This window comes from Panthera tigris, chromosome D4, assembly GCF_018350195.1.
Source record: "Panthera tigris isolate Pti1 chromosome D4, P.tigris_Pti1_mat1.1, whole genome shotgun sequence".
NCBI classification, from domain to species: Eukaryota; Metazoa; Chordata; class Mammalia; order Carnivora; family Felidae; genus Panthera; species Panthera tigris.
Genome location: NC_056672.1, coordinates 81752472 through 81772021, shown reverse-complemented (window position 1 = coordinate 81772021; position 19550 = coordinate 81752472). Strand labels below are relative to the sequence as shown.

The 19550-nt window shown below is 39.0% G+C and overlaps 1 protein-coding gene across 9 annotated transcripts in view; it reads left to right on the top strand.

The window, feature by feature from the left end:
- Nucleotides 1-19550, top strand: part of LOC122232991 (formin-like protein 5) — a 78594-nt gene that overhangs the window by 39313 nt on the left and 19731 nt on the right. The window contains exon 1 of one of the 9 annotated variants that reach the window (XR_006210382.1): nucleotides 9790-9868. The exons of the other annotated variants lie outside the window; for them this stretch is intronic. The gene's annotated coding sequence lies outside the window, so the exon portion shown is untranslated. Of the gene's footprint in view, nucleotides 1-9789; nucleotides 9869-19550 lie in introns of those variants that run through there. 9 annotated transcript variants of the gene reach the window in all.

Below are 19550 nucleotides of genomic sequence, written 5' to 3'. Positions count from 1 at the left end.
ATGAAATCTGAAGTATAAAAGTATGGGCTGCCAATACTTAAGAAGGGGTTAGGTTAGATTAGATTAGGTCTGTAGTTCCCAAGCCTGTCTATATAGTAAAATCTTCTGGAGAGTTTAAAAAATTACCAATAACCTAGATCCCACCCCAGTCCTATTTAATTGGTCTCTGGGGGTGTGAGGGCATAATATCTAGCTAAAAAAGCTCCCTCTGCTTCTAATGCACAGAAATGAGAACCAGTGGGTTACAGGAAGATCACTTATTCCCTACATTCTGTGACAGAGGGAGAGTTGTGCAAAGAGGATTTTGCAATTGCTTTAGAACTCGGTATAGGTTTATTCTTTTTTTGGGACATAATTCATATGCCTTTTGCTTTTCTCCCATTAATACTTGAGATTAAAAAATTATACTTTTTGTTAAAACAGTGATGCACATGTATTCTTAGAAATATGTGGAAGATGTAGCTATTTTAGTTACAACAGTTTTAAAACAGCTTTCCTTTGATGAAATGGCTGTCTTCTCTAATTTCAATTACTAATAGTGTATAGTCTTTGCAGCCAAACATAGAATATTGCCTCATCAGCTGCAGTGTCTTTGAATAGTAAATATGAAGGACAATGATTGGTAAATGAATTGTGTGTATAATGTAGTCTGGAAGGCAGACAGCTATAAATGGTGAGAGATTGTCTCCAATATTTGTCTTATGGAAAGGACAATTGCTCACTCATCTGTTCTGTCATTCTCTCACTGCATGGCTTTATAACTCATCAAGGTTCTGTATCCATCAATAAGTATTAATAGCACCTGGAATATGCCCAGGAGTATATTGGGAAATTTATGTAAGTTACTAAACAAATAGATAAAATGAATAGATAAAAATGCATGGGACTTGCACCAGGCATGCCAGTGTTTGAGTTGAGGAGGGCATGTAAATGACAGCTGAATGCAAAATTATCTGGTAACTGTAAGAATCCATTTGCTGTTCAGAAACCAGAATGCTTTCTTGGGCCTGAGCATGTAGGGATGACTGACACATAGATGATTCTTCTAACACATTGGCCTCTGGTTCCTTGAACTCTCCTCCTCTAGCGATCTTGTTTTCTGTGGATATCAGTCAGATCATGGACCTCAGATCCATTGATCCTACCATTTTTTTTCATTGTCTTTTACCTTCTTGATGTACACACTGCCTTCCTCACCCAGCTTAAATTCCATAGTTATACAAACTTCTCATATACCCTCAACTCCCAGGCCCTTCTTGCTTTATCACTGACTTAGCTAATGTTATAACTCTGGTTAAACCTGATTCTTCTACTCCATGTGCACCAGTACATCTGAATGTATCAGAAAACACGCACACACAGGTGTTTGCACACACGTGCACTCACGCACTCCCATACCCGTGCCAACTGATCTTATTTTTAAATCATGACCTTGGACCTTGAGTGGGTCCTTAATGCTGCCAGGCAATCATATGTCCCTAGTCCATTCATTTTGTCACTCTCTCTTAGACTGCTCTTTTACACCATCTACTTTCTCTTTAAACCTGTAACACCTCTCCCATTCAAGCAAGATGACCTTGCTTTCTGCTTCACTAAGAAAACTGAAGTACTCTGTACTTATGCCTTCTGCCCTCATTCCTGTTACTATAGTTGAACTGTCTGTGCATCTGTCAAAGACCATCCCTTTATTTGTGTACTACATACCACCCCCTCTCAACTACTCAAGGATATTGCTCCAAGAATCCCCCCTAACTCCAGTTCTCCTGCATCACTGTTTTGATATGTATTGGATCCTTCAGAGCATATAAACATGTTATTTTTCCCACTTTAAAAATATTTTCTCTTAATCCCACTTTCACTGCCAGATACTGTCCCATTTATTTGCCCTCCTTTGTAGCAAAACTTAGAGAAAGGGTGGTCTCTATTCAACTGTTTAATTTCTTTCTTCCCATACCATACCATACCATACCATACCATACCATACTTCACATACCATAAAATTCATCATCTTAAGTGTATAATTCAGTACATTCACAAAGTTGTATACCCATCACCACTATCTTAATTCCAGAACATTTTCATTATCCCATAAGAAACCTCATTCTTAGCAATATCTCACTATTTCTTCCTGCTACCAGTCTTTGGCAACTGCTGGTCTGCTTTTTGTCTTTATGGATCTGCCTATTCTGGATATTTCATGTAAATGGAATCATACAATATATGACCATTTTTGGCTGGCTTCTTAGTAATGTGTTCAAGGTTTATCCATGTTGTGACATGTATCAGTACTTCGTTCCTCTTCATGGCTGAATACTCCATTGTTGGAATGGATGTACCATGTTTTGTTTATCCATCAGTTGGTGGACATTTGGGTTGTTACCACTTATTGGCTGTTACAAAATATACTACTATGAACATTCATATTCAGGTTCTTGTGTGAATGGGTGTTTTCAGTCCTCTGGGTGCATACCTACGAGTTGAATTGCTGGGTCATATGGTAACTGTATGTTTAATACTTTGAGGAACCATCGAACTTTTCCAAAAGGACTGCATTACATTACCATCAACAATGTTTGTGAGTTCTAGTTTCTCCATCTCATTCTTTCATAAGCTTTTTTTCCTACTTCTCAGTTGAAGCAACCTTTCACCTAAATTCAAAGTCAGTTCTCAGTTCTCATTGTGTTTGTCCTATAAACAGCATTTGACACGGTTAATTACTCATTTCTCCTTTGGTACACTGTTTTCACTTTTGGCTTCCAGGATACCACACATCTTTGTCACCCCCCCGCCCCCTTCCATTTTATTGGTTAGTTCTTACCAGTTTCCTTTGTTGTTTCTTCCTTTCTCCTCTTTAAAATTGGAGTTCCCATTAGGGATCTTATGCATACTTACACATCTTTTGATACTATTAGTACACTGGCTCCCAAGTTGATATCTCTAAGATCTCTTTTTTTGTAATTCAGAGCTATATATCCCAACTGCCTACTTAATAGCCTCACCAGGATGTCTACTAGACATCTTAAATGGAAAATGTCTAAAACCAAGCCCCTTTTCTTCTCCTCATAATCTGTTCTACTTATGGGTCTCCCCATGTCTAATGAAAATTCCATCCTCCAGTTGTTCAGGCCAAAAACTTCGGTGTTAACTTTCATTCCTCCTTTCTCACACTCCATATCCAATCTTCTAGGAAGCCCTGGCAGCTTTACCTTCAAAGTATACACAGTCATATCCCTTCTCACCACCTTTATTGTTTGCCATCATATGGACTGGTCATCATCTTTCACCTGGATCTTTGTAAAAGATTCTTAGTTAGATCCCCTGCTAAGGTATCTTTGCTTCCAACAGTCTACCTCAATACAATAATTGGAATAATCCTTGAGAATATGTCCTATCCTACTCATGTTCTGCCGAAACTCTGCGTGGGCTTTCCATTTCACTCTGTTTCATCTGACCCTATTTCTTTTTTTTTTTTTTTTAATGTTTTGTTAGTGTTTTTATTTATTTTTGAGAGAAAGAGACAGAGAGTGAGTGGGGAAGGGGCAGAGAGAGAGGGCGACACAGAATCCCAAACAGGCTCCAGCCTCTTAGCTACCACTCATGAACCAGGAGATCATGACCTGAGCCAAAGTTGGATACTTAACCGACTTAGCCACCCAGGGGCCCCTGACCCTATTACTTTTCTAACCTCATCTACCATTATTCTGTCTGGTTCACTGAGTTGGCTTCCTTGCTGTTTTCAAACAGGTGAGGCATGCTTTAGACTCAGGGCCTTTGCATTTGCTGTTCCTTGTGCTTAAAATTTTCTTCACCTCTTTAAACTTGTGAAGTAAGCTTACTGTAATTTTTATTTTTATTTATTTAGTTATTTTTAATTTTTTTTTAATGTTTATTTTTGAGAGAGAGAGAGAGAGAGAGAGCCTGTGCACGCACGCGCATGAGCGGGGGAGGGGCAGAGAGAAGGAGACACAGAATTTGAGGCAGCCTCCAGGGCTCTGAGCTATCAGCACAGAGCCCGACGAAGGGCTCGAACTCATGAACCATGAGATCACCACCTGAGCTGGTCAGATATTTTAACCAACTGAGCCATCCAGGCGCTCCTGCTTACTCTAATTTTTAATTCTGCAATTTGCTCTTTCCACACTCTGGGTTCCTCTTATTTTGCTCTCTTATTTTTGCATAACACTTGACTTTAACATTGATTGGCTGTATTATTGACTTATTTATGATGTTTTTGATGTATTGCTCCCCCCCCCCCCCCCCTCTGCTAGGCTGAAACTCCACAAGGACGGGGATTTTTGTTTTGTTTACTGATGTGTCCTAAATATTTAGGACAGTGGATGGCACATAGTAGCCATTCAACAAATATTTGTGGAATGAACAAATAAATGGATGGCTGTATGAGGGAGATGGTATCAGAGGCAGGTCTTGAAGTATTTTCATAAGCAAAAGTTTGGGGGAGAGAAGAATAGCATAGAATCTGTTTTCCTTCCCACTCCCTTCTTCTCTGTGCCTTTCACAAACTCTGTCTTTCGGGACATGGGCATATGAATTAGGACTGAATCTGCTTCTTACTGTATATATGAGTATTTTAAAACAGTCAAGGGACACTGTACATTGAAACAGTCAATACATTGAGGTACATACTTTACATTTAGTAAAGTTCACCCTCTTTTGGGTATACAGTTCTATGAAGTTTGACAATTTCTCAATCATGTCACTACCACCACAACCAAGATATAAAATATTTCCATCACTGCAAGAAGTTCCTTTGGGTCCCTTTGTAGTCAGTCACCTCCCTTTATCTCCCATCCCTGGCAACCACTGATCTAATTTCTTTTCCTATAGTTTTACTTTTTCCAGAATGTCATACACATGGAATCACTAGGTGTGACTCCTTTTGAGTCAGGCCTTTTTCATTTAGCCCTAATGCTTTTGAGATTCATTCATGTTATTACATGTATCAGGAGTTGATATCTTTTTATTGCTGAGTAGTATTCCAGTATATGGATATACTAACAATTTGTTTATTCATTCACCAGTTGATGTATTTTATTGCTAACTTTTTAAGTTTATTCTGAGAGATCATGAGCAAATGGGGAGAGGCAGAGAGAGAGAGAGAGAGAGAGAGAGAGAGAGAGAGAGAGAATGAATGAATATGAATGAATGAATGAATGAATCCCAAGCAGGCTCTGCACTGTCAGTGAGGAGTCTGATGTGGGGCTCGAACTCACACCATGAGATCATGACTGAGCCAAAGTCAGACACTTAACTGACTGAGCCACACAGGTGCCCCTGTTTCTAGTTTTTAACAATTATGAGTAAAGCTGTTACACATTTTTGTGTATCATATGTATATTCAAAATATTTTGGGGGGCCTGGACATATGTTTTCATAAATAGGAGTGGGATTGCTGGGCTGGATGGTAAGAGTGTATTTCACTTTATAAAAAACTGCCTGTTTTTCAGAGTGATGAGTCTTATTGTACATTTATCAAATGGGTTGTTAGGACTCTTAATGGCAAGCAAGAAAAATGGACTCTGGCAAGGGAACTTAGGAATAGGATATTATTTGGTGGTTCACAGAATCCCTTGGAGGGCTAGAGAAAGAGGCTCAGAAGTTCTGTGTCTAGGAACATTATCCTAGGCACAGACACTACAGTTTGAACTGCCAAAACCATCAGGGGACACAGACACTGTAAGTCAAACTGCTGTCCCTGGAAACCTGATAAAGTTTCAGTGCAGCTAACACTTGCCTGAATGGATTCTCTGAAGACTTAGCTTTTTGAGTCGTTACTTTTGAATCACTTTCCGGAGTGGGCTCTGCTTCATAAGGTAGGGGGGATCCCCAAACATAGGAAAGGGGGTTCAGATGTAGGGCTACTAAAATGACACATATGTACCTCAAATATCTACCTCCAGAGGTGGCTGTGATTAGATAAAATAATTTCCATGCAGTGTCTAGAACTTATTAGGTGCTTTCCACTTAGTAGGATGTAAATGCTAGTTTACTTACCTACTTCTTTCTCATCTGTCTTCTTAAAAAATGTTTATTTATTTTGAGAGAGACAGACAGAGCATGTGAGCAGGGGAGGGAGCAGGGAAAGGGAAAGAGAGAATCTCAAGCAGGCTCCATGCTGTCAGCACAGAGCCCAATGAGAGACTCCATCCCACAAACACTGAAATCATGACCTGAGCCGAAATCAAGAGTTGGATGCTTAACTGACTGAGTCACCCAGGTGCTCCATCAGCTGTCTTTTTTTTTTTTTTTTAACATTTATTTATTTTTGAGAGACAGAGAGAGACAGGTCATGAGCAGGGGTGGGGAGAGAGAGAGGGAGACAAAGAATCCAAAGCAGGCTCCAGGCTCTGAGCGGTCAGCACAGAGCCCCCACGCAGAGCTCAAACTCACAAACCGTGAGATCAGGACCTGAGCCAAAGTCAGACACTTAAGTGCCTGAGCCATCCAGGCACTGCCCCCCCCCCCCCCCCCCCCCATCACTTGTCTTTTTAAAATAAATTTCTCATTGAAGGAAAATGAAGCAGTGCATAAATCCTAAGTATATAGAGCCTGGATTTTACGATATGGATTTTCATGAAGTGAATTCATCCTTTTAACCAGTACCCAGAAGAAGAAATAGAGTATTACTAACAGAAGCCTCTCTCATGCCTTCTCCTAGAAACTCCCCACTTTCTCCTCCACTGGGTGACAACTATCTTGACATTGACTAGTTTTGTCTCTTAACAACTTTATATAATCAAAGCTGTATGTTATGTTTGGTATGTATGATTTCTTTCAACACTTCAACATTGATTAGCTTCATCCATGTTCTTGTGTGTGTTAAGAGTTTATTTCATATTGATCTATTGTATGAATGTAACACTATCCATTCTATTGATGGAAGTATGGGTTATTTCCAGTTTTTGACTAATACAAGTAAGTGCTGCTGTGAACATTCTTGCACATCTTTTGGTTTACATATATACGCATTTCTGTGGGTATGTAACATGGAGTGGAGTTACTGGGTCATGGATTCTGTGTCGGTTTAGCTTGAAGAGAGAATGCCAAAAAGTTTTCTCAATTACTTTTTCCACTTTACACTCCTGTCAGTAGTACATGTGAGTTCCAGTTGGTTACATCTTTTTTGACATCTCTTTCCTTTCAGTAAGACTTTGTACCCCAGGATAATACTTGTTTGATCCTACCTAATCAGTCCCATGTGTCTATTATATTATTAACTCATTGATACGAGATTTCATTTTTTAAAAAAATCTCTATCCTCTTAGTGGTAAGTACAGGGTATAGAATGTATATCAAGGGAAACTCGAAAGCAAATATGAGCTATCCTATTCATCAAGATAGAATGTGTGTAGTAAATACTCAGTGGAAGTTGCATGAAAAAGGTAAAAGACTGTAGGCTGGGATAATCTTGGCATTTTTTGAGGGGCGAGAACTTCGTGATGACCGAATTAGAAGTGGTATGGGGGCGCCTAGGTGGCATAGTTGGTTAACTGTCTGACTCCTGGTTTCAGCTCAGGTCTTGATCTCATGGTTTGTGGGTTCAAGCCCTGCATTGGGCTCTGTGTTGACAGCACCTAGCCTGCTTGGTTGGGATTCTCTCTCTGGCTCCCTCTCTTTCTGCCCCTTCCCTGTGTGCATGTGCATGTGTGCGTGCGTGTGTGCGTGTGTGTGTGTGTGTGTGTGTGTGTGTGTGTGTGTGTGTGTATGTGCTCACACTCTTTCCAAAAAAAAAAAAAAGTGAGTGGTGTGTTAGAAACAGTGGTGATGGGGTTGAATTGAGTCAGATGGAATCTGATTGGATTCTGTAGGTAATAGATAGCCCTTTTTAGTTTCTGAACTGGGAGAGAGAGTTAATGAAAGCTTTTTTGTTCTATGAATGAAGAACTGCATTTTTGTTTAACGGTGTGCCCAGCTCTTAGGAAAAAAGATTACAGAAAAAGATTTGGGCCCATGATTGGACACAGATTAGACAAGGCCTGGTCTGGTATCTATTTGGTCAGCTTTATCTCTTAGTTCTTAGTTGTTTATTTATTTTATTAAAAAATTTTTTTTTAATGTTTATTTATTTTTGAGAGAGACAGAGACAGAATGCAAGTGGGTTAGGGGCAGAGAGAGAGGGAGACACAGAATCCGAAGCAGGCTCCAGGCTCCGAGCTGTCGGCACAGAGCCTGACATGGGGCTCGAACTCACGGACTGTGAGATCACGACCTGAGCCGAAGTCGGACGCTCAACCCACTGAGCCACCAGGCGCCACTTAGTTGTTTCTTTACAAAGGGAGCTCACATCTGTTTTATAAAGATTAGAACTAATATAAAAATGTGAATGGATTTTTTTCTTTTTCTCAGCATATTTTATTCTGTGGCATTCCAAGATTTGGAACTTTAAAATGTATGTTACAGAGTGTAATTTAGGAAAGAAAGGACGTTCACCTTCTGCCAGTGTCAATCCATGTGGAATTTTGACTAGCTAATGATAGTATTTCCAGAGTGGCTTGTCTACCTTCTCTTCTGCTTTGTTGTTATTTTACTAGCACCCTTGTTATTTGTGTCAGAAATCAAAAATAAAACATTTATAAAGTGGCATGAAGCGTCTTGCCTCTGAAGGCTTATACCATAAAGAGATGTCAAGCCTCGTTTCAAAACTTTTGTTAACTAAAAAGCACATACATAAAGTGCTTTTTAGAATCAGATTTTTAGTGGAAGAAAATAAAACCAAGAAGAAAAAAACCTTGTAATGTTAAATCTGACATGGAAATATCAATATGAACTTATGATTTAAAAAATAAATACATTGGGGCGCCTGGGTGGCTCAGTTGGTTAAGCGTCCGACTTCAGCTCAGGTCATGATCTCACGGTTCGTGAGTTCAAGCCCCGCGTCGGGCTCTGTGCTGACCGCTCAGAGCCTGGAGGCTGCTTCAGATTCTGTGTCTCCCTCTCTCTCTGCCCCTTCCCCACTCATGCTCTGTCTCTCTCTGTCTCAAAAATAAATAAAAATATTTAAAAAAAAATAAATAAATACATTTACTTGGTCTGTCTACTGAAAGGGCCCAGCACCGGCCCAGCAGAGAAAAGCATACCCAGTGCCCAGATAATTCAATTTTCAGTACTATTTCCCTCTAAAAGGAGTCTTAGAGAAATGTTCCTTGGAGCTGGTTCCAGGTATGGGACAGGAAAAGTGCTAGCTGACTGTGTGACAGCTTGTACCAAAAATCAGGAGAGCTATCAAAGACTAGCAGTTCAGGTTCAAAGGTTCAAAGCTTGTAAAGCCTGCTACTGGCCAAATTGGAGACAACTTGAGTATGCATGACAAAGAATGATGCTAATGGGCATTGAATTTTAAGAATATTCTATTAGTTAATAATGAGTAGGGTGGGGAGGAAGGAAAGATGTGGAGAGAAAGATTGTGGTCTTCTTTGCATAAGATGACCAGAAAAATCAATGTAAAAGGAATGATATAATTAGAAAATCACCTTTTTGCATACCCTAGTGTAATTTGGTTCAGGCAGGGATCATTAGTAAATGCTAAAACTGCTAAATTGTTAGGGAAAAAGGATATTCACACGGTATTAAAGTATCACATCACAGATAACTTACTATTTAGATAAGGAAAATAATCTTACTTGGTGGAGACCTGCCTGGCATTTACCACCTTAACCAAGTGATTAAACTTAGGATCACCAAGCTGACATCAAGTATTTCCTGATTTGATGCAGTAAGAACTGTGTAACATTACCTCTGGTTGTATTATTGCCAGAAATGAGGAAGTAATCAGAGAAATCATGATGTGGGGCATTCCATAAGATAGTTGACCTGGACTCCTAAAAAAGACATTGACACAAAAAACAAAAAGGTAAGGAGACTGGGGCCTTTTTATTTATTTAAAAAAAAAATTTTTTTTTTTAACGTTTATTTATTTTTCAGACAGAGAAAGACCTAGCATGAATGGGGGAGGGGCAGAGAGAGAGGGAAACATAGAATCTGAAGCAGGCTCCAGGCTCTGAGCTATCAGCCCAGAGCCCGAGGCAGGGCTCGAACCCTCGGACCGCGAGATCGTGACCTGAGCCGAAGTTGGATGCTTAACCGACTGAGCCACCCAGGCGCCCTGACTGGGGCCTTTTTAAATAACCTTTATCCCTTTGGTTACTTTGGAGGTTGTATAGTCTTTTTTCAGTTCTTTTGATGGTTTTTTAAAGAAAATTCATCATGCATCTTTTTAAGTTATTTATTTAAGTAATCTCTACACCTAATGTGGGGTTCAAACTCACGACCCCAAGATCAAGGATTGCATGCTCAGTCTTCTGACTGAGCCAGCCAGGTGCTTCTTGTCATGCCTCTTTGAGTTGTTAGAGTCTGTTTTTACTTGGTACCATTATCCTTTATCTTGACAATGTATGCATCTTAGAACACTTGAACTTCCTTTACCCTCATCTCAACTTTTATGTTGTTATTAGCTGTGTACTTATGTGTTTAAACCCCATAAGTCAGTATTGTTATTTTTTGTAACATTAGGACTGTTAACATTAATTTGGATTTACAGTTGACCCTTGAACAACACAGGTTTGAACTGCGTAGGTCCCTTTGTATGTGGATTTTTTCGATACAGGACAGTACTGTAAATGTATTTTCTCTTCCTTATGATTTTTTAAATAATATTTTCTCTAGCATACATTATTGTAAGAGTGCAATAATACCTATAACATACGCAGTATGTGTTAATTGAGTATTTATGTTATTGGGGCCATTTCAGCTTAACAGTGGGCTCTTAGTACTACTGTTACATTTTGGTGGAGTCAAAAGTTATATGCAAATTTTCTACTGCATGGGAAGGGGTCAGCACCCATAATCCCTTGTGTTGTTCAAGGGTCAACTGTATTTATCACTTTCTTTGCTCCTCTCCTGTCTGATCTTTTTTTTTTTTTTAATGTGTATTTATTTTTGAGAGAGAGAGACAGAGCGTGAATGGGGGTGGAGCAGAGCGAGAGGGAGACACAGAATCCAAAGTAGGGTCTAGGCTCTGAGCTCTCAGCACAGAGCCCGATGTGGGGCTTGAACCCACAAACTGTGAGATCATGACCTGAGCCGAAGTTGGACACCCAGCCGACTGAGCCACCCAGGCGCCCCTCCTGCCCGATCTTTTATCTGTGATAATTTTCTTTCTGCTGGAAGAACAGCCTTTAGAATTTCTTTTAATACAGGTGTTAAAAGTTTGCTGGTGGCAAACTTTTTTTTTTTGTTTCTTTTTCTTTTCTGGAAAGTGCATTCATTTCTGAAGGATCTATTCCTTGGATGCAGAATCCTATATTGCAAGTTACTTTCTTAAGCACATTGAAGATATTCCTCCATTTTCTGGCTTCCATTGTACATATTGAGAGCTGTCAGTTTGCCTCTCCTTTGAAGGTAATTTGTCTTTTTTCTCTCACTTAAATTTTATAACAACCCTGTGGGGTGTAGGTTTTATTTTTGTTTGTACAGATGAGAATAGAAATACTCAGAACAATTTGCCAATGTCAAACAGCAAATGGAAGATGAAAATCCAGGTCTATTAGACATCAACACCTATACTTTCCCCACTTTGCCTTACTGCCTGTCACTAAAGAAAAGTGTATATTCATTTTTTTTTAAGTTGAACCTAAGTTGAATGCTTAACCTGCTGAGCCAACCAGGTGCCCCTATACTCATGTTTTCAACAGTATTTATCCAGCTCCTGTTATATGTATAACACTGCTACAGACTGAGGCAGATATCAGATTTTGGGAAATAATTCTGACCCTCAATTTATAGTTTGGAGAAAAGCATGCCAAAAACATTCAAGTTGCAATGAGGCAGTATATTGCTGTTAGCTAAAATGGTGATCGGTTGCAGTAATTACTGAAAGAGTTTATGCACAGGGAATCTCACAATTCGTTGGAAGTGTCAAAGAGTGTCCTGGAAAGGAGGTGGAATGTTGTCTGAACCCCAGGCAGAATTTGTTGAGGGTAGAGAATTGTAGAGGCTGTTTTAGGCAGGGCCAAATCACATGAAGAAAGGCATGGATAATGGTTTTGGAGATGGCAGCACCGTTGATTGGCTCTAGCTGAAGATTGTAAATGTTGGAGATAAGGTTGTATGTCAGGTGGGGCCTCATTACGGAGAGCCATAAATTCCTCTTCTCTGTCTTTTAGGTGACAGGGAGTCTTTGAAGAGAAGTTGGGGGTGGGGGTGCTATAATGAAAGCAGAAAGTATTACTTACAGGGTAAGAGCTTGTCCTGACTCCATATTCCAACCTCAGTTTCAGTTATGGCTTTATCACTTCCTTACTTATGCTGTCCATTAGTTAACTTTTCAAAGCCTGTTTCCTTATTTGTGGATTTGAAATAATCATAGTACTTATCTCATAATTGTAAGGATTAAATAAATTAATATATGCAACATATTTAGAACAATGGCTGGAACAGAGTAAGCACAATTTAAGTATTCGACATCATTTTATTCTTGTTATTACTGAATAAGATGATGTACATTATAGTAACCAATGCATGGTATGTAGTGAATCACAATCCTAGTTACCAGTAGAATGAGTATAGGGTAAGTAGTATGAACCAAATTATTGTTTCATACCTCTGCACCTAGGTGTAGGGGATATTAAACCTTTGAAGTTGTGTTAATGTATATAAAGCTATGTAATTCACTTAGGTCATTTCCCCATTGCATCACTTTTGTGATTATATATTACGTATCATTTCTAATCTGTTCCTCAGTTAATTCATTTTGTCAGTAACAATAATAGTGAAGAAAGCATTCCATGTTAAGAATCTGTAGTCAGAAGAGAGGGAAGGAGGTATTGTTAAACCTGTGACAGAACAGTGTATCGTAGGAGGGAGCTGTAAATATGTCATAGGAAAGATGTAGGAATTGTACTGGTTGGTGAATTTAGAAACATCTCTGGGTTCTGTTTAATATGGTCTCTTCGGGAAATGGAGTGTAACCTCAGGATGCTAACTAAGCTTCTGCCATAGGTATGAAGAGTAAAAAAAAAAAAAAAAAAAACCGCTCTTTTTCCAAGGGAAATTGTATAAAGCCATTGAAGCATCAGGACTGACGGACTGGGAATGCATTTAAGTGAGGGCTCATTAATCTTTTAAGAAATAGAAAAGCAAACATATGTCAGAGAAACATTGTGGATTTACAATATTAAAATGCCAGTGTCTTCAAATATTGTCATAAAGCAGAAAGGGAAATGATTTAAGAATGGACACCACTTATGTATTTCTTTTAAGGTTAGACTAGTTCAGCATTAAACCAAATGCCTTTACCGGCAGCAAGTAGCTAATTGTAATTTTAAGTGAGGTTTAACTTTAGTCACTGTATTAAAAATCTTGTAGATATGCATTATTGGAATGATTTTGCTAGAGAAATTGCCTTTCAGTGAACATACTCTAAGTCTAGAGGAACTAAACACATAGTGCAGTTTTTCAGATTGTATGTCAGATGTTCTGTGGTCTCTACTAATGATTTGAACCTTTTGTTTTAATTGGCAGCTTTTTTTAAAAAAGAAAATTCTTGTAAATACTGTCACATTTTTCCTATTTTCCATATTCTTTGTGTTTTCTGTAAATTGGCAAGGGAACAACTTCGCATATGGTCCGTTTTTCTTGGAATAGGAGATTTTTTTTCTTTCTTCCTCTCTTCTGGTCTGCTTTCCTAACCTTTAACCACCCTGTTAACAGATGGTCAGTTTATCCTTGTACTCATCATTTTGATTAACTGTTTCGAAAAAAGCTCAGCTTCTAACAGTGACTTAAATGTTCTCATGACAGCCTCATTTAAGACTGTATAACACTCATTATGACAATTTTGATTATTTTTTTTTAAGTTTATTTTGAGAGAGAACGTATGCACTGGAGAGAGTGGGGGAGGGGCAGAGAGAGAGGGAGACAATCCCAAGCAGGCCCTTTGCTGTCATCGCAGGGCTCCCAACTCTTGAACCATGAGATCATGACCTGAGCTGAAGTCAGATGCTTAACTGATTGAGCTACCCAGGAGCCTTGACAGTTTTGGTTCTTGAAGCTCCTTTTATCTTTTGAGTTGAGTTTGAATCTATTTAAAGCTGAATGGAAAGCCTCATCTTACATTTTAAGTTCTTGGATGATTGTTTCTTTCTGACCCCTTTAGCTCAATTTTTAGTTGATTAACTGACCATACCTTATGAAACAATCAAGGCAGGTATCTTTTATTTGAAGACACTTTAGTGTAGAGATCCACAGGTTTGTGGCACCTAACAGATTTGGGTTCAAATTATAGATTTATCCTTGTGAGTTTCATTTCCTCAACCGAGGAACCTTAAAATGGAGACTGATCATGGGCTGATGCAAATAGAAAATCAGATGATTAATGTAAAGTGTCTTGTACACACTGTGGAGCACGGAGGATCAAAAATGAAGTAACTGCCAAGGTGATCATTTCACAGGATAGGTCATGTAATTGTGTATGCTGTGGTGGCAGTGTTTGCTGTTTATATGAGCAGGTCCTTCGAGTGAATTATCTGGGAATAAAGCACCTGTAGAATGAATTGCAGTTAGCATCTCAGTTGAAGTACACGCTTATAAGCTTTAATTTACTTCCCAGCAAGCAAAGGGTGCACAGTAACTGTGGTCATAGCACCTGCTTGAACAGAGCCCAGTAGAGAGACGGCCCTCTGGCAAGATTGTTTAAGTTACGAGTTCACGCTACAGCTATGGAGAACGATGAAGAGGTTTCTCCTATGCCTCCCACAAAAGTACCAAGACGGAGTCATAATTGGGTCATCAGTCATTTATTCATTTGACAAATATTTGAGAGTTTACCGTCCAGGTACTGTGATATATACAAGGAATACAGCAGAGAGCAAAACATAGTATCTGCCTTCAAGGATCATGTAGTTACAGAACTGGTAAGCGGTGCAACATAAGGCAACGCTAGTGTAGTGGAAGAATATGGGAGGGCTAATTAATTCAGTCCAGGTTGGGCAAAGGGTTAGGAAGAGGCAGAGTTCAAGATCAGGGAAGGCTATGTGCGGAAGGCGCTGTCTAAGCTGAGGGCCTAGTGAAGGTAAAGGGTTTAAGAAGTTAAGGGTGGTATTTTGAAAATTTTATTCCAAGAGGTAAGCATCTTCTTTCTTTTTTTCTTTTTAAAAGTTTATTTATTTTGAGAGAGAGAATGAGAGATGGGTTAGGGGGGAGGGAGAGAGAGAGAGAATATTCCAAGTAGGCTCTGTGCTGGCAGCACAGACCAGGGGCTTGATCCCACGGAACTCCGAGATCACGACCTAAGCCAAAATCAAGGGTTGGACCCTTAATCGACTGAGCCACCAGGTGCCCCAAGCATCTTATTTCTGAGAATAGGTTACTGAGTAAGCATGCTTGAGTCTAATTTTCAGCAAAATTGGGAAATCAGATTTTAGAAATCCTTTCTTTTTCTCATTGTTATTGGGGATAGGGAGGGAGTAGGCCTGACTTTGTGCTCTAGAAAACCTGTAGTCCAGAATCTCCCTTGGAAGCTGAAGGCTTTTTCTCTCATGGAGTTTTAAACATTACCAACAATGTACTTAATTTCTATAATTTTGCTACAGTAAATATTTGTTGATTCAGTAGCAAATGAGATTGACATGGCCTGGTCCCTACCCCACCTTCATCCTTAAGAATTAAGATCTGAGGGGCGCCTGGGTGACTCGGTTAAGCATCCGACTTCGGCTCAGGTCAGGATCTCTTGACTTGTGTGTTGGAGCCTTGTGTTGGGCTGTGCTGACAGCTCAGAGCCTGGAGCCTGCTTTGGATTCTGTGTCTCCCTCCCTTGGCTCCTCCCCTGTTCACGCTCTGTCTCTCTCTCTCTCAAAAATAAGTAAAAATTAAAAAAAATTAAAAATGAATTAAGATCTGAGAGGCTAAATGATTAGGTAAGCAATGTAGATAGTACTAAGAACACTGGCCTTTGGAATCAGGCAGCTGACTGAGTAATGTAAGTTACTATGTAAATAAACATGAATTCATATCTTGGCTCTGTCACTCACCCTATGGTACAGGGCAAATAACTTCATGTCTCTGTTAAGAATGTTTGAAGACATTCTTGTTTAGTTTCAAAATGGTCTTGATGTGGATGGTTCTTTAGGGTGGAGGCACTCAAGACTCAGATAGTTACATGTTTGCTCTTCTATGCACATATGCGTGTGTATGTATGTATATGGATGTCAAGATTCATAATAATGTTCATAGATTTTTGCATTTGTTCTTTCATAACTGTATAAGATAGGCAGATAGAGGTGTCACTACAGAAGGAATGAAATGGTGCTTTGTGAGAGAATTGGTTTTAGGCTTGGATGAAGGAAGTCTTCCTGGAGAGGTAGCCTTTGAGATGAGTGGGCTTTTTTGGTGGATGCTTCAGAGCAGAATGAGTCATGAGGAGCTGCAGGTTGTCGACTCTGTAGACAGGTTGTCTGTTTCGAATCCTGACTTTGCCATTGACTGGCTGCTTGATCTCAGATAAATTAATCATTCTTCTAGACTACTTCCTCTGTAAAATGGATATAATCACATCTCCTACAGAGGGTTTTTTTTTTTTTTTTTTTTTTTTTTCCTACAGAGGGTTTTTGAGGATTAAATGAAGTAAAGCATGTAAAATGCTTAGCCAAATCCTTGGCATATAGCAAGCATTGTTGTTATTACTGTGGCCTCATCATTATTACTGATAGGGATTGAGGAGGCCTTTTTAGGCAAGAGAGAATTTATTCTGTTCTCCTGTCTTGATAAACTATCAAATTTTGATAAATGAACCCAGTGGTTGTATTTTTCCATTTATGAATCACACACTGAATAATTGAGATTTAGTCTGAATTCTTCTTGAACTGCAGAATTTGTTGCAGACTGAAAAAAAAAAAAAAAAAACACCAGTCACAAGCTCATGGTGTTGTGTTGCTGTCCCTTGAGTTCACGACTCACTGTCATTGGTTAGGTTGGAAGGGTCATCTTCCCTGTTTATATAACACTGTAACTTCCAAAGTCTTTGCACAACTGTTAGTCTATGATCCTCAGAGTAGCCTTGTGAAGCACATAGGGTGGGAGGTATTATTTTTCAGGAAGTAGAATCCACAGGGCCAGGGGAAAGGTCTCTGTGGCTCTTTTCCAACACTAGATAGCCCTGGTCTCCTGACTTATATTCTATTTTTTTTTCATTTAGTTTTTTGTAAATCGAAGTCTGTCAGTAGATTTGAGTTTGCATTTATTATTATTTTTTAATGTTTATTTATTTTTGAGAGAGGGAGAGACAGAGTGCAGGTAGGGGAGGAGCAGAGAGAGAGAGAAGGAGACATAGAACCTGGAGCAGGCTCCAGGCTCTGAACTGTCAGCACAGAGCCCGACGCGGGGCTCAAACCCACAAACGGTGAGATCATGACCTAAGCTGAAGTCAGAGGCTCAACCATCTGAGCCACCCAGGTGTGTGTCCCTAGTTTGCATTTAATTGCTGCCATTTACTAGTTGAGTGATCTTGTAAGGGTTCTTAAATTTATGAGTCTGTTTTTCCATCTGTCAGATGATGAGACTTTGAATCACACAGGATTGTGTGTGATGCTGAATTTACTTTGTATAATCGCTTTATGAGAATTGTTTTGTATAATGTTGTAAGGTAGTGTGTATTAAGACACAAGTTTATTCATTAGTTGGTGTCTTATCTGCCTAATGATAATGCCGGTAGGAAATATTCCTATTTCTATATTGCCTTTAATGTTCTAATCCTACTTACTTGAGAGTAACATCCTTGATAGTGATGTGAATGCTCTACCCTGGAGAACCTAGATCTGGGAGTGTTTGACAGGTGAATAATAACACTTCACAAAATAACAGTTCATTTTTCACATTATTACTTGTGTTCCTTGGTCGTTCCCCTTTTATCTTTCTCTCTCACTTTTTTGGTTTAGTGTTATTACCCAAATGGTTAAACAACTTAAAACTTTCCAGCTAATAAATAGATTATTTCAGAAGTTTGAAGTTTGTCCCCCCCCCCCCCCCCCCGCACCGAAACAAGAGAGAGAAACAATAGAGAAGGGGACCTCTTTTACATATGAATATCATTTTTCATGTGTGTTTGTCAGTTATTTATGTGCTGTTTTCCTCTTGAACCTGTGTCAGAGGTAGGTAAATGTGGAGTTCTTAAAAACCATATTAGCTGGAAATTACAAAATGCACAAATTGAGTAGATCAAATTGTTTTTACAGTCTTATTTTTTTGAATGTTAAATATATACGTAGACACTTAAATGGTTGCGTTGTTATGAAAACCCTAAGTTTAAGTTTTCTGATAGCTGAGAAAATCTGCGTTAAGGAAAAATTTTTGCACTTCATCTTTTCCCGAACAGAAGTTTGTGGAAAAAATACCGAGGTTGACTTAAAAGTGTCATTTATGAGTTATGAGACTCTTTTGAGTTGGCATCTATATTTTAAGGGTTAGGCGAGAAACAAGTCATTTTGTAAAATGCAAGGGTATTTTCTATGGATCGTGGAAGTTTTTGTTCCCTTTCCAGTATGTAGCAAGCTAAGAGTACTTACTAAATTGCGGTTTCATGAATATCGTTGTATTGGGTGTGCCAGGAGTACAATCATAGTATGTGACTTAGACATAATAACTGGCATAATAACTTAGGATACTATGTCAGCAATTCATATTTTGAAAGTTACCACACTAGGAAAAATAACAGCTATTTACAGTTGAGTAGATTTGACTTAAAAAAAGTTATACTCCAATCAAGAAGACGAAAACTCAGTTTAGTCAGCATAGGCTCTAGTTAACATAGGCTTGGAAGCTTTTTAAAAAGTTGGATATAGGGGTGTCTGATTGGCTCAGTCGGTTGAGCATCCGACTTCGGCTCAGGTCATGATCACACTCTGTGAATTGGAGCCCCACGTTGGGCTCTGTGCTGACAGCTCGGAGCCTGGAGCCTGCTTCAGATTCTGTGTCTCCCCCCTCTCTGCCCCTCCCCTGTTCATGCTCTCTCTCTGTCTCAAAAATAAATTAAAAACATTAAAAAAATAAAATAAGATAAAATAAAAAATTGGATATACTGTGGATAGAATTAGATAGTGGATTAGCCATAATCCTTGTTTAGGGCATGCTCTTATTAGCTCACATATAGCCTGCTTTTAATTTATATTTAAAAACTTAATAAGCCCCTGTGAACCTACTACCAGAACAAAAGGATAGATCCTTAATAATCTACATCTGACTTTTTAGGTTCCCCAACCCCATTCCTCCCCCTTCACCCAGACCTCACAGCCTGAATTCTCTAGTTTTCTGATTTTGTATAGCTTCATCACATCTTTATGGATTCTTAGAAAGTGTATATTTTTATTTTGGTTGTAACTTTACAAAAAAGACATTCTATATGTAATCCTTTGAGACTTAATATTTTTACTTAATGTTGCATTGCTAAGATTTATCCACGTTGTTGCATGTCACTGTAGTTCCTTTACTTTGCTGGGAATAATCCATTACATTAATGTAACATGGTTTATTCATTCATTCTCCTG